This window comes from Alligator sinensis, unplaced genomic scaffold, assembly GCF_000455745.1.
Source record: "Alligator sinensis unplaced genomic scaffold, ASM45574v1 scaffold1087_1, whole genome shotgun sequence".
Lineage (NCBI taxonomy): Eukaryota > Metazoa > Chordata > Crocodylia > Alligatoridae > Alligator > Alligator sinensis.
The window spans coordinates 2298-16250 of NW_005843999.1; the positions used below are offsets into that span (position 1 = coordinate 2298).

At 43.2% G+C, this 13953-nt stretch overlaps 2 pseudogenes; both read right to left on the minus strand.

The window, feature by feature from the left end:
- Positions 1 to 4107: 4107 nt before the first annotated feature.
- LOC112549016 lies at positions 4108 to 5133 on the minus strand (annotated as a pseudogene).
- Positions 5134 to 13137: 8004 nt separating this feature from the next.
- Positions 13138 to 13953, minus strand: part of LOC112549017 — a 1013-nt pseudogene continuing 197 nt past the window's right edge.

Here is a 13953-nt window from a genome sequence, read left to right on the forward strand (position 1 = left end):
GACCCCCTTGTATTCTTACCCAGAGCACTTCAGTCTGCCCCTCCTCTGACCCCGTGCTGTTTGTTGAAGATGTGTATTGCTCTTTGATGTAGAGTGCCACATCCCTACCTTTTCTCCCTGTTCTATCCTGCCTGTACAGCCTATAGCCCTTGATGTTCACCACCCAATTGTGCGTTGGATCCCACCGAGTTTTAGCGAGTTCCACTATGTCTGGGTTTGTGTCAGCTAGCAGGATGGCAAGTTCCTCCTGCTTGTTTCCCATACTACGAGCATTAGTGTAGAGGCATTTAAGGCCTTCTGAGGGTGTGTGCACTGCCCCCCCTAATCCCAGGACTATCCTGTCTCTTACCTGGGTACTTCTTCTGCTCATCACCTGTCTTGGCTGGGCTGTTCTTGTGGGTGTCTCTTGGTTCGGTGTTCCATGGCTCCCTCTGTCCTCATCCCCCCGTTCCCCTGATGAGCCTAGTTTAAAGCCTATCGGAGGAGATCAGCCAAACTGAAATAGAACACATGCTTACCTTTGGGGGAGAGGTGAAGCCCATCCCACCCGAGCATGTCTCTTGTTCTGAAGTATGGGCCGTGGTCCTAAAAGCCGAAGTCCGCCTCAAGACACCATTTTCAAAGCCGCGAGTTTACCTCCCTGGTACAGCCGCAAGTTGACCTCTCTGGTGTTAGTGGAGATGGTGCAGGTGGAGGCACTGCTTCCATGTCCTTGCTGCCACTAGCAGCAGAAACATCATGGCTGCTCAGGAAGAGGGTGTGTCTAAGTTTCGGGAAGGGGGGAAACTTACAGCTCTCCCTCTGCCCCGCTCTCTCCTCTGCCAGAAGACCTGGCACCTGCCTTTCCAGCATCCCTCAAGTTTGGTGTGCTGGAAAATGTGTGTCTGTGTGCTGTATATGTGTAGTGCTTTCCGGCACAGTGATGAGACAGTGCCAGGCAAATCAGAGCTTTTGTTTTGTTTTGGGTGAAAAAGAATAAATAACAGGATTTTAGGGGAAGAAATATTTGAAAGGGATTAACAATTGGAATGGTAGGTAAGTGGGAAAGGATTGGCTAATGGCTGGCTACAACTTGGTGGCAACAGACTTCCTACTGCTACCAGCCTAGACCCTTCAGATGCTGTGCTCTCCTGCCCATGCTGCAAGATACAGATCTCACAAGAGGCAGAGAGCAGTTCACAAACAGCCTTATATGTTTTTTCTCTGTCCCTCTCCCAGAGCACTGGGATTGGAAGGAACCTCCGGGACAGATCGCAGACACTAGTCAGCTAAGATGTCAAGATCAGAGCAGTCCTTCCTTCCCTCTTCCCCCTCCCTCTTCTGAGTTTCTGTTTCCCCACAAGCCCACCTCTGAAACATTCGGAAACATTTTGGATGGCTTTGTTTCATTTCAGAGATGTTTTGGAGCCTTCCATTTCATTTCAGATTTGGTGTTTCTGGTGCCAAAATGGGCTGAAACAACTCCAGAACAAAACAGTGCTGAAGTTTCGCACAGCCCTAATGCTCAGTCTGTGTATATACTTCATGGTGCAACGTCATGCACATGCAGAGGGCTATACATCCAGTAACTGGAGGCTCTGGGCAAAAAGTGCTAAAAATGCCCTGTACGTGGCCAAACAATGGAGACAAAGAGAAGTAAGAAATACAAGAAGATCACTCCAGTGATATCATGAGAAGGTCCAGACAAATCTTGTGATGGAGCTAGAAACGAATAGCAGGAATTCTGTTATCTCATACTCCTGCCTGAATGTGCTCCAGCAGACTCTAGCGTCATTTGCATCAGCAGCCCGATGTGGATGGGAAAAACGGCGCCCAAAAATGCGCTGAAAAATGGGGCAGGAGTGTAGGTTGTAGCCGTGTTGGTCTAAGGACACAGGCAGACAAGGTACCTTGGGTGAATTTGATATCTTTTATTAGACCAACCCAAATAGTTGGAGAATAGTTATTAAGCCAACGATTTGGGTTGGTCTAATAAAAGATAGCAAATTCACCCAAAGAACCTTGTCTGCCTATCTCCTTAGACCAACACAGCTACAACCTACACTGCTGCACCATTTTTCAGCGTTAAAATGCCCTGCTGCCATTTTTCAGTGCAGGGGATGCTGAGGCTTGGGCACTTTTAGTTAGCGTGACTCACTAATTAAAATCCCCCCCATGCCTCCTGGAGCATGTGTAAAAATGTCCACAATGTCGAACATCAGATTTGAGATAAATGGTACTAGAGTTGGATTAAAATCGAACTACACATTTATTAGTCAATAGGGGTGTGCGAAACAGGCCCTATTCAATTTGGATTCAGATTCAGCTGGAATCAGGGGCAGTGATTCGACTAGTTGATTTGGATAACTGTCCCTGATTTAATTCAGTCAAATCCGAATGTGAAGATTTAATACTGATTCAGAGAATCAGTGGTTCGGCTATAGGTACAACTTTAAATGTTTTTTTTACATACCTTGAGGTACCAGGCATGGTTTGTGAACTCTACAATGGTGGGGCAGATGGAGTGTCCCACAGGAGCACGCCCCCGCCGCATGCTCGGCGGTGAACCTGGGTCCACTGGTGAGTGTGCAAGAAGGCCCCCCTGCGAGCCCCTGGCTTGGCAATCGGCCATTGGCAGACCCTGGGTGCCCCCCCAGACCTAGGAGGCACCAGTTGCTGAGCTGGGAGGGCTTTGGGGGGCCCCCATGCACACTCCCTGGCAGACTGGAAAGTGGACTGGAAGTGCTTCTGGTCCACTTCTGGGTCTGCTGCCGAGTGTGCTGGGACCATCCACGCTCCTGTGGGGTGGTCCATGCATCCCACCATCCCAGCATTCACAAGCTGTGCCTGCTACCTTGAGGTACGTAGAAAAAACATTTAAAGTTGTGTCCATGTCTGAACCGATGAATCTTTCCGAATCTCTCTGAATTGATTTGGAGGGTGCTGATTCAATTCAGAGAGATTAAAGGGTCTCCTGATTAAATTCAGATTTGGAGATTCGGCTACCGAATTGGGCTGAATCTCCCCCGCATCAAATCAGCGACCAAAGCTTTGCACAGCCCTATTAGTCAAAGCTACAAAAAAGCAAGGAAATAGCATAGAAGAGATTCACCATGCCTACTATGACCTCTTCCCAATTTATAATTGATAGTCAATCATTTCCATTATACCAATTTTATTTATGAGGATATCAACACAATATTAGATGAGTCAGCTTCCTAAAGATTTTTTTCAGCAGTATAATTCCTGTGTTTAGGAAGGGAAGACAAAGTACAGCCACAACAAAAATGATAGAAGACTAGTATGCTATTCTGGAACAGCAGTTGCATCAGTTCCTGATTGTCACTGTTTCTACACAAAGCCTCCGTTTTGGTAATTCTGTCATTCATTCACCAAAGCACTGCATAAAGTGACACAGGTTTATCTGTGAAGTAAGTGAAACACATATTTGCAATCAAACTATTTGTCAGTGAGATAGAGATGGAGTCAGATTCTTGTAAACTCTTTTCAAGTCCGTTCTGGACATTCTTCTTGACAAACTAAACTCTTTGAGAGTTCGGATACAAGCATGTGAACAATGAAGAAAAGAGATTAGGCTTTTGTCAAATCAGCCACTTGTTGATAACTGCCCATGCAGAGGCTTATTGGGCAAGTCTACATGAGAGGTTTACTGTTTAGTACATTAAATTAGCTACACACACAGTAAATGTGTTGGCATATACACATGTGCGCCTGTTAGGCTGGAGTAAACTAATATACTCAACAGCAGAATAGTACTCATAAATACAAGTACTCTCTCCTGCCTCAGTAAAAAACTAGGTAGCAGCTCATGTGTAGATGCTGCCCTGGCTAGCTGGGACACAGGGGTGCTTCAGCGTGCGGGGTGCCCATTGGCTACCCATTTACTGAAGCACCCTCCTGCCTCGGGTTGGTGAAAATGGGTGTATGCTGGCTTGAAGCACAGAGTTCATATGACAACATCCGTTCAGCATTATCTGGAACAATTTCAAAATTAACACTGTGGTGTCATGACAATCCATTCATTAGAACAAGGCAGGAAATGTATTGAATCTCTCTGAAATGTTCCTTTCTTCTAGAACGCCCCAAAACCCCTGGGTCAGGACTCATTCATTTTCTACAACATTGATTCCTGTTATTCCCGTTTTGCTTTAAGCTGCTAATAGAGTGCAGGAAAGGTTGTTTTCCTTGCCAATTCACAGACCCACAGACAACTTTTCTTACAGCCTCCTTGACTTCCTTGTTTCTCAGGCTGTAAATGAGAGGGTTGACCAATGGAGTCAGTACAGTGTAGGAGAGAGAGAATATTTTGTTCAGGGCTCTAAGGTTGTTGGTTCTTGGGAGCATATACACAGTCCCGGCTAGGGTCCCGTAGAACATTGTCACTACAGTAATATGGGAGGAACAGGTGAAAAAGACCTTTTGTCTCCCAGTACTAGAAGGGATTCTCACTATGGTGGTGATAATGCAGACGTAGGATATGAGAGTCAAAAGGAAAGGGGGCAAAACGAATATACAGGTAAGACTGTAATCTAGAAGCTCAATCTCATAGGTGTCACTGCAGGAGAGTTTAATCACTTCAAGAAAGTCACAAAAGAAGTGATCAAGTTGATTGGGTCCACAAAGGGTTAATCGTAACAAGAACAGTTATACAGTGGAGACAACTATAAATCCAATGACCCATGAGCCAGTTGTAAGTTTGAAACTAAATCTGTCAGTCATAAGAGCTGCATAATGCAATGGTTTACATACGGCTAAGTACCGATCATAAGACATCACGGATAAGAGACAACACTCTGTAACTATCAAGATACCAAAGAAAAACAATTGGATGAAGCAGCCAGAGAATGAAATGGTTCTGTCTCCAGTGAGGAAGCTGGCCAGCATCCTGGGCAGGAGGGTGCAGGTATAGCTGGTCTCCAAGCAGGACAAGTTCCCCAGGAAGAAGTACATGGGGGTGTGTAGATGTCCAACAGCTATGAGGAGTGCAATGATGAGGAGATTCCCAGCCACAGTTGCAATGTAGAGCATGAGAAAGAGGAGGAAAAGAGGTATTTGCAACTCTGGAACAATTTCAAGTCCCAGGAGGATAAATTCAGTGACAGAAGTATGATTTCCTACTTCTACATCTGCCATGGCATCAGAGAAATTCATACAGCTCTGCAAAATAATCTAAAAAGAACAGAAAATTCTGAATGACAAGAAATAGTCCATCTCCTGAGTTTTCAAGAGACTAATCTTGCCTGAAAATGACCTATCCAAAGTAGGATTTCCAAAGATCCACCCAGGAGGGGAATACTTCAGCATATTCATTTCTAGATCATCTTCAATGAAGCCATTTTCCCACCTATGTCATTATAAGAAAAGTTAGGGGGCAATTCTCTTTGATAGACATAAAAAAAAACAGTTTTACAGGATGCCCAAACACTGCATCTTGTAGCCTTCATCCTCACCTCCTAACACTATAGGGCTGAACTATGATTCTTCTAATCAGGCAAACTTCAGTTTATACATTATGAAATCTATCACAACTGAGACCTGGTTGTGATCCAGAAGCTGGTTGTAATCTAGAAGCTGGTTCTAAGGAAAGTAATCAAAGGTTTATAGGGTTTTTAGTTTATATTTCAGAAACCTGTTCAACATCTTCAAATTGCACTGTTCAACATCTTCATCAGTAACTTGGACAAGGGGGTGAAAAGCACCCTGTTCATATTCATAGATGACACTAAGATGTGGGGAGAGGTGGGCACGATAGAAGGGAAGGACAGGCTACAACTAGATCTGGACAGGTTACAGGGGTGGGCAGATGAGAATAGGATGGGTTTCAACACTGACAAGTGCAAGGTGCTGCACCTGGGGAGGAAGAACCAGCAGCATACCTACAGGCTGGGGAACTCCCTTCTCATCAGCATAGAGGCAAAAAGGGATCTTGGAGTCATTATTGATTCCAAGATGAACATGGGCCGCCAATGTGAGGACATGGTCAGGAAGGCTAACTGCACCTTGTCATGCATCCACAGATGCATCACGAACAGGTCCAAGGAGGTGATCCTCCCCCTCTATGCGACACTAGTCAGGCCGCAGGTGGAGTGCTGCGTCCAGTTCTGGGCGCTGCACTTCATGAGGGATGTGGACAATATGGAGAGGGTCCAGAGGAGGGCCACTCACATGATTGGGGGCAGCAGGGCAGGGCCTATGAGAAGGAGCTACGGGACCTGAACCTGTTCAGCCTCCACAAGAGAAGGCTGAGGGGGGATCTGGTGGCCCTCTATAAACTTACCGGGAGGACTAGCGGGGAACAGGGGAGTCCCTGTTCCCCCGAGCACTACCAGGAGTAACAAGGATTAACAGTCACAAGTTGACTGAGAGTAGATTCAGGCTAGATATCAGGAGGCGCTACTTCACAGTCAGGGCGGCTAGGATCTGGAACCAACTTTCAAGAGAAGTGGTGCTCGCACCTACCCTGGGGGTCTTCAAAAGGAGGCTGGATAATCCCCTAGCCGGGGTCGTTTGACCCCAGTACTCTTTCTTGTCCACGGCAGGGGGTTGGACTTGATGATCTGCTCAGGTCCCGTCCGACCCTACCAGCTATGAAACTGTGAAACCGCAGGGATCAATTCTGATCAGTCCCTACATTATAAAATGAAAATATATCATCCATTCCTATCATAGCTAATCATATGAACATATGTCTCCTAGTGTCCTGGAATATTTCTTACTAAAAAAAATGTGCACCACGAAGAGGAATGAATAGATTCTGAGTCAGAATAAAACCCCACTCCCTGTCCATAGTTAGATGGATGGCATGTTTTTCTTCTGTTCTGAATGTCAGGATGCTCTGTTATTACACTAGAAAATACTGCCAATAGCAAGTGTTGGGGAAACTTTTGTAAGGCTTCCAAAATCATGATTTCTATTTAATTAAAAGGGCATATTCTGTCACTAAGGAAATAACTTCTTTTCTTCTCTTCTCCAGAAACGCACATTATTAAAAGAAAAATGCAAGTGACTGAAATGCAAAATATGTACACATGTGTCACTACTGACACTCACCCCAGATACTCAGGAACAGTGCTGAGGACAGAGTGTAGAGGATTCATTACATTGGTTCTGCACGCTAGGGTAAAAACAGAGATGCAACTGGAAGCCTGAGCATCCTGAATTGCAAAATGACACAAAGCAGTACCAGCGGCTGCTGTTTCAGTGATGGATTGAGTGAGAATGGGGTCCACAGCTCAGGAGAGAGGTAATTGCCTGAAAAGAACAAAAACACAGGATACACTGCATTGATCTGTAGGATGTTACCAAGTCCCCAAAAAAGTATATAAAGATTACTGGGCTACCAGAAAACACAGCTATTTGGTTGAACCAGCAAGTTTGCATTGCAAGCCATGACAGCCTTTTAGCATGCATGGATAATGATCTGGCCTGGGGAACTCCCAGAGCAATGGGAAGAGAATTGCTGTCATGGCTACACAGCCCAGCACTGTAGAGCACCTAAAGCTGAAGGAAAGAAAGAAGGGTAGTTGAATTAGATTTGTGGCCAAGGTGGAAGACGGTCTTACAGGTCATTTTGATTCTTTTTAAGTCAGGTTCCTAGATAATCCTAGAAATCTGAAGCTGAAATGCTTTTTCATGAGGCAGATACTCTGTGTCCGTGGGAAAGAGAACAGGCTGACTTGGCTGGTGAGTGACCACTTATATCAAGAGGCAACACATATTTGCTAATGGTTGATTCTTTCTCTTCCTGGGTCAAAGCCTTTCCCACAAAACAGCTCTGAGAACAACTCAGTAACTAGCATGTGTCCTCAGTAGATGGGGATTACTGAATGTTACAGCCTGAGACATGGGTGGTAATATCACTAGTGAAAGGGACCCGTGCACTAGGAATTGATCAGCAATTTCTGTAATGGTAAAGACAACTAAACTAGAAATATTACCAGCTGTACTATAGTGTGTCACAAAAGTGCATTAGTGGAGTTAATGCTACAGAAACCACCTGGGATGAGAATGTTCCTTCAGGTATCCTGTGCATCTCTGCAAGGGAGAGCCTTTTAAATTTTGCCCCATATAAGAATGTGCCTGGTTTCCCAGCATCCTTTTAGGAATCAGTAAGACACTCTTTATCTGGCTACCTGGCCTCTGTTTCCCTGCCAGAACAATGCCTACGATGTGTGAAATCCTGATCCTGTCCTGTGAAGTGTCTGTTGCCCAACCCTGCTTGGTGTCATCTGCAGATGTATTTAGTGCATATGGCTCAAGTAACCTGGAAAACGCTTAGCGAGTTGCTTGAAGTGGGATTCAAGAGAGACTAAGAATTTTACACGTATTAAAGCTCTAATCAAAGCTTATTGAAATGATCAGCAATCTCTCTATTGGCTCCAATATACATTATATCAAGACCTGTGTCTTTGGTGTGAGAGTAAATACAAACGTGCGTGAGATAGAGGGAGGGAGGACATGTAGTCTAAAAATCATTTGTACTATTATTGTCAATCCTGTACGTCTGACAGATCTCAGACTAAAGGGACTGAAGATGCACTAAGGAGACATAATTCAATATTGGAAGCCACACCATGTCCAACAAGAGATCATTAGGATTTTTCTAACGTTATCATGAGAGCTTGATTTATTCTGATTTGGGTTTTTTTCTTAACTCACATTTTAATCTAACGTGAAATATTTATTCCTTGAAACACTTAAAATGCTATCATATAATTATATTTCTTTTTCTGTCTGCGATTACATTTTTGACACACCTATATTCTTAAAAACTGTCATACCTTTGTAAGAGTTATTTATCCTGTATCACATTTTACATGATTAAAATGTTCTGAGTCTAAGAAACTGGTTTAAGAAAACAGAAATTGAAGGATGAATATTTTCATGCAGATAGAATACATCTGTGGGTTTTTTTATGTGCTTGTCTATATAGATATTTAAATAATTTATTTAATTTAGTCATCTTCTCTGAGTCCTTGGGTATGGGTTAAATTTAAAAAAAATATATTTGAGAAGATAAAGACATTATATAATATGTACAAATGTCCAAATGCCTATGATAAATTTTAATACTGATTATATTTTGGTATTACAAAAGATAATCTAAAGATGCTGTAGCACAAAGAGCTATTCAGAATATTGTTTTTATGGAACAGGTTTGATTATAGGATTTCCATTCATGGTGGGGGGGGTCAAATTAGTTGTATTTCTCTAGCTACCCATCTGTTTACATACCTATCCAGTGACCCATCCTGAATCTGGTATTATATTATTTAAAGAAAAGAGAAAAATGGTTCTTTACCTTACAAAAGTGAAGGAAAGCCTGGATTATCTGATGTGATCCCTTCCCGCTTCATTCTGGGAACCAAAGAATTGCTTCTATAGTCAATCTACTCTCCTGATGCATTTCAGATGCATCATTTCTCCCAGCTGAGACACCTACATATTCTCAGAAAGAAGCTGTGGTTCTTCACCCATGCTGTTGTCCATCTGTATGTTAGAGGCATTACACCATGTCAGGCTCTCCCTGGAATCACTATTTATCCTGCCCTTGACAAAGTGATAATACTCCAGACACTTCTGCAGGTGGGAACGTCAAATAATTATTCAGGTGGGAACGTAAAATAATTATTGTACAGGCTAAGCCACAATTCTTATGAAGTACACACCCTCAAAAAAAAAAAAAGAGAGAGAGGGAGGGTTGGCAGCTTGAAATAGCAGGGTGAAATGAATAACAAATAAAAGGAAAAAACCTCAAACAAACAAACCTCTATTCTCATTAAGACCAGCATAGTGTCACTGATTATGAAGTAATTATCACCTTCACGAGAGGTTTCCAGACCCAGTCGAAGGGCAGAAATCTCCCATGGGCTATTTTTACCGTTTCAGACTTGCTCAGGAAGGACAGTGGGAGAACTAACAAAGGCAAGGAATGAATACATTTTAACATACAAACATGCTTCATTTAATTAAATCTGAGACTAATTCACTGTTTTGGAAAGAACATGCCAAATGATCAAAGAATAATGCTGGGTATGGACAACTGTACACGTGAATCACTTTAGATCCTCCTTTAAAATGAAGTGCTTTTGTACCATACAGTCTCATCCCAACTGAAGAGCTTTGTCTTGTGCTGGAGGTAATGCTACCGAGGTGTTCCACAGATAGGGGTCCAGAAAGTAGGTATCCAAGGCCTCTTGACCACTATCCTCCAGAAGCTCACAGGGACCACTGAGTGGTAACATCATAGCAGGGGTGTAGGTTGTAGCCGTGTTGGTCTAAGGACATAGGCAGACAAAGTTCCTTGGGTGAATCTGATATCTTTTATATCAGATTCACCCAAGGAACCTTGTCTGCCAACATTATAGCAGATGCTTAGAACAGGTTTTGGTCTGCTTGATTGTATTGAAGTCAGCAGATCCTAATGAGCTCCATCTCTGGGTGCTGAAAAGTCGGAGAGGAAGGGTTTGAGAGTCCTTGGCAACCATATCTCCAAAGTCGTGGGAGGCAGACAAGGTTTCAGAGGTCTAGAAAAGGGCTGACATAGTGCCCTCTTTAGAAAAGGCAACAAGCCAGGCAATGACTGCAAGGGCTCTCTCCACACACAGGTTATTGCTAGTATGGATAACACAAGTGTTATGTCATGATGTAGGCCAGACAGCTAATTAATGGCCTGGATAAATGTCTGGCCTGTGCATATCATTTCCTGCATGAATGAGAGAGCGCTCCTGAGGTCTGCATGTTCCTACCTGCTACCCCCTGTACTGGCCCTACATTTTGTGCAATGTTTCTCAGGCTATAAATAAAAATGGTGGACCAATGGAGTCAGCACTGTGTAGGAAAGAGAAAATGCTTTGCTTAGGGCTATAAGGGTGTTGGTTCTTGTGAGCATATACAAAATTGCTAGGATCCCAAAGAAAATTGTTAACACAATAATATAAGAGGAACAGGCGGAAAAGGCCTTTTGTTTCCCAGTAGTGGAAGGGATTCTCAGTCTGGTGGTTATAATGCAGATATAGGACATGAGAATCAAAAGGAATGGGGGCAAAAGGAATATGCTGCCAAGACTGAAAACTGCAAGTTCAACTTCATAGGTGGCACGGCAGGAGAGTTTAATCACTGGAACAGAGTCACAAAAGAAACGCTTGATATGATTGAGTCCACAGAAGGTTAATCATAACAAGAAGAGAGATGCAATGAAGCCAACTATAAAGCCACTGACTCATGAGCCAGCTCTTGGGTTGAAACAGAATCTGTCACTCATAAGGGGTACATAACGTATGGCTACGTACCGATTATAAGCCATCAAAGATAAGAGACAACATTCTATAATTAACAACATACCAAAGAAAAATAATTGGATGAAGCAGCTGGAGAAGAAATGGCTCTGTCTCCAGTGAGGAAGCTGGACACCATGGTGGGCTGGATGGTGCAGGTATAGCAGGTCTGCAAGCAGGACGATGCTCCTGCTCTGGGGCCTCAGTCAGTGTGTTTCCTCTCCCAGGAGCACTGGGTGCAACTACTGCATCCAGTGATCCTTACTCCATCTCTATCTCTCTGTCAAATAGTTTGCTTGTTTTTTGCAAATATGAATTTCACTTACTGCACAGATGAAAATGTGTGAGTTTACACTGTGCCTGGTGAATGAATTAACACTATTGGAATATAATGGCTGCCTGCTTGCCTTCCACCCCCCTTCTGGCTTCTGGACCTTCCCCCGGAGAAACCTTGGTGCTTTCTCTGAAAAGACTTTCTTTTTTTAACTTTACCCTTCTTCCTGCCCCAACAAGGGCTGCTTGGGCATACACCTGGGGACTCTTTGCTGTGCTCAAATCCCTCTTTTTGTATTCTTTCTTTCCTTGGATGACACTTCATCTCTGGGCATCATTGATTGGTTTGATTGTGGCCATTATACTGTCCACCTTCTGTCCTATCAGCATATTCCTTTTTCCACAAATCCGTCACATGCATTTATCTTAATTTGGTTATATACAGAGACTCCTAACTGGTCTGTTCACAAAAACTGGAAATCCCAAGGGCTGTGCAGTTGCACACTGTCCTGGTGCCAATGCTACAGAGTGCCTGATCTCTGTTATGGAACAGTGTTCATGTCTTCAGTTTCCCAGCCTGGCTTCAGACACAGTTGGCCTCGAAGGAAACTTTGTCACAAGCAGGCTTTTAGAAATCAGCTAACCCTTACCATTTCCCTGGACCAGTTTCTAATGCAAAGTCTACTTTTCCTACAAGCCAATTTCCAAAATCAAACCTCTAAATATCATATTCTAGCTATCATTCCCCCTTCTTCAGCATGTTGAAAAATTGCAGCCAGGACATGTTCCCATCGTTACCATGTCCCCTCTCCTGCTGCCATGTTCCAAAGTTCCACAAGGACAGATTGGGGCTGGGTCATACTCCCTCCATTATACCAGTTTTATTTATGAGACTCACCACAATAGATAAATCAGCTTCATAATTTCCCTGATTTGTTCAGCAGTATAATCCCCATGTTCACGCAGGGAAAACAAGGTACAGTCAGACAAAAAATATATAAGACTAGTGTGTTATTCCTGGAAAGTAGTTACATGAGTTGTAATATCCCAGCTGTCACTGTTTATTCCCAAGGCCTCCATTATGGTAGTTCTGTCTTTCATTCACAAGGGCAAGTGCAAACTGGCACAGGTTCAGATCTGAATGATGTAAAACATATTTACAAATGAACTATTGGTCAGTGAGACAGAGATAGATCAAGGTTCTTGTAGACTATGTTCAAGTGAGTTTTGGACATTTTTCTGACAAACTAAACTATTTGAGGGTTAGGATACAATCATGTGAAGAATGGTTCAGAGGTCAGGTTTTTACTATATCAGCCACTCCTTGATACCTGCCCATGCACACGACTACTGTGTGCAACTTAATGGGAGATTTACATCTCTGCCTAAGTGTAGGAAGCCTCCAGTTGAATTGATTCCATACGGCAAAATCCATTCCGTATTCTTTTTGGGAACAATTTTAAAATGCGTACCTTGGTGTCAGGACAGTACATTCATTTACACAGGGTACGAAATGTATTGAATCTCTCTAAAGTTTCTCTTTTTTTCTCAAATTCCCTAAAATCCTTGTGCTAGAATCCAGACATTTTCAACAGCTTGGATTCCTGTTATGTCCAATTTTGTTTAACCTGCTGATAGAGTTCAGGAATGATTGCATTCTTTTCCAGTTCAGAAACATGCAGACAACTTTCCTTACAGCTTCCTTTACTTCCTTGTTTCTCAGGCTGTAAATGAGAGGGTTTACCAATGGAGTCATCACAGTGTAGGAAAGAGAGAATATTTTGTTCAGTGCTGTTAGGGTGTTGGATGTTGGGGACATATAGACTATAGTTATGGACCCATAAAATATGGTCACCACAATAATATGAGAGGAACAGGTGGAGAAGGCCTTTTGTCTCCCAGTAGTGGAAGGGATTCTCATTATGGTCCTGATAATCCAAACATAGGACATGAGAGTCAAAAGGAATGGGGGCAAGAGGAATATACAGTCAAAACTGAAAGCTACAAGTTCAATCTCATAGGTGTCACTGCAGGAGAGTTTAATCACTTCAAGAAAATCACAAAAAAAATGTTCAATTTGATTGGGTCCACAGAAGGTTAATTGTAAGAGGAAGAGATACCCAATGGTGACAACTATAAATCCACTGATCCATGAGCCAGCTGCAAGGGTGAAACAAAATCTGTCAGTCATAAGGGCTGAATAATGCAATGGTTTACATATGGCTAAGTACCGATCATATGACATCACGGATAACAGACACCATTCTGTAACTATCAAGATACCAAAGAAAAATAATTGGATGAAGCAGCCAGAGAATGAAATAGTTCTGTCTCCATTGAGGAAGCTGGCCAGCATCCGGGGCAGGAGGGGGCAGGTATAGCAGGGCTCCAAGCAGGACAAGGT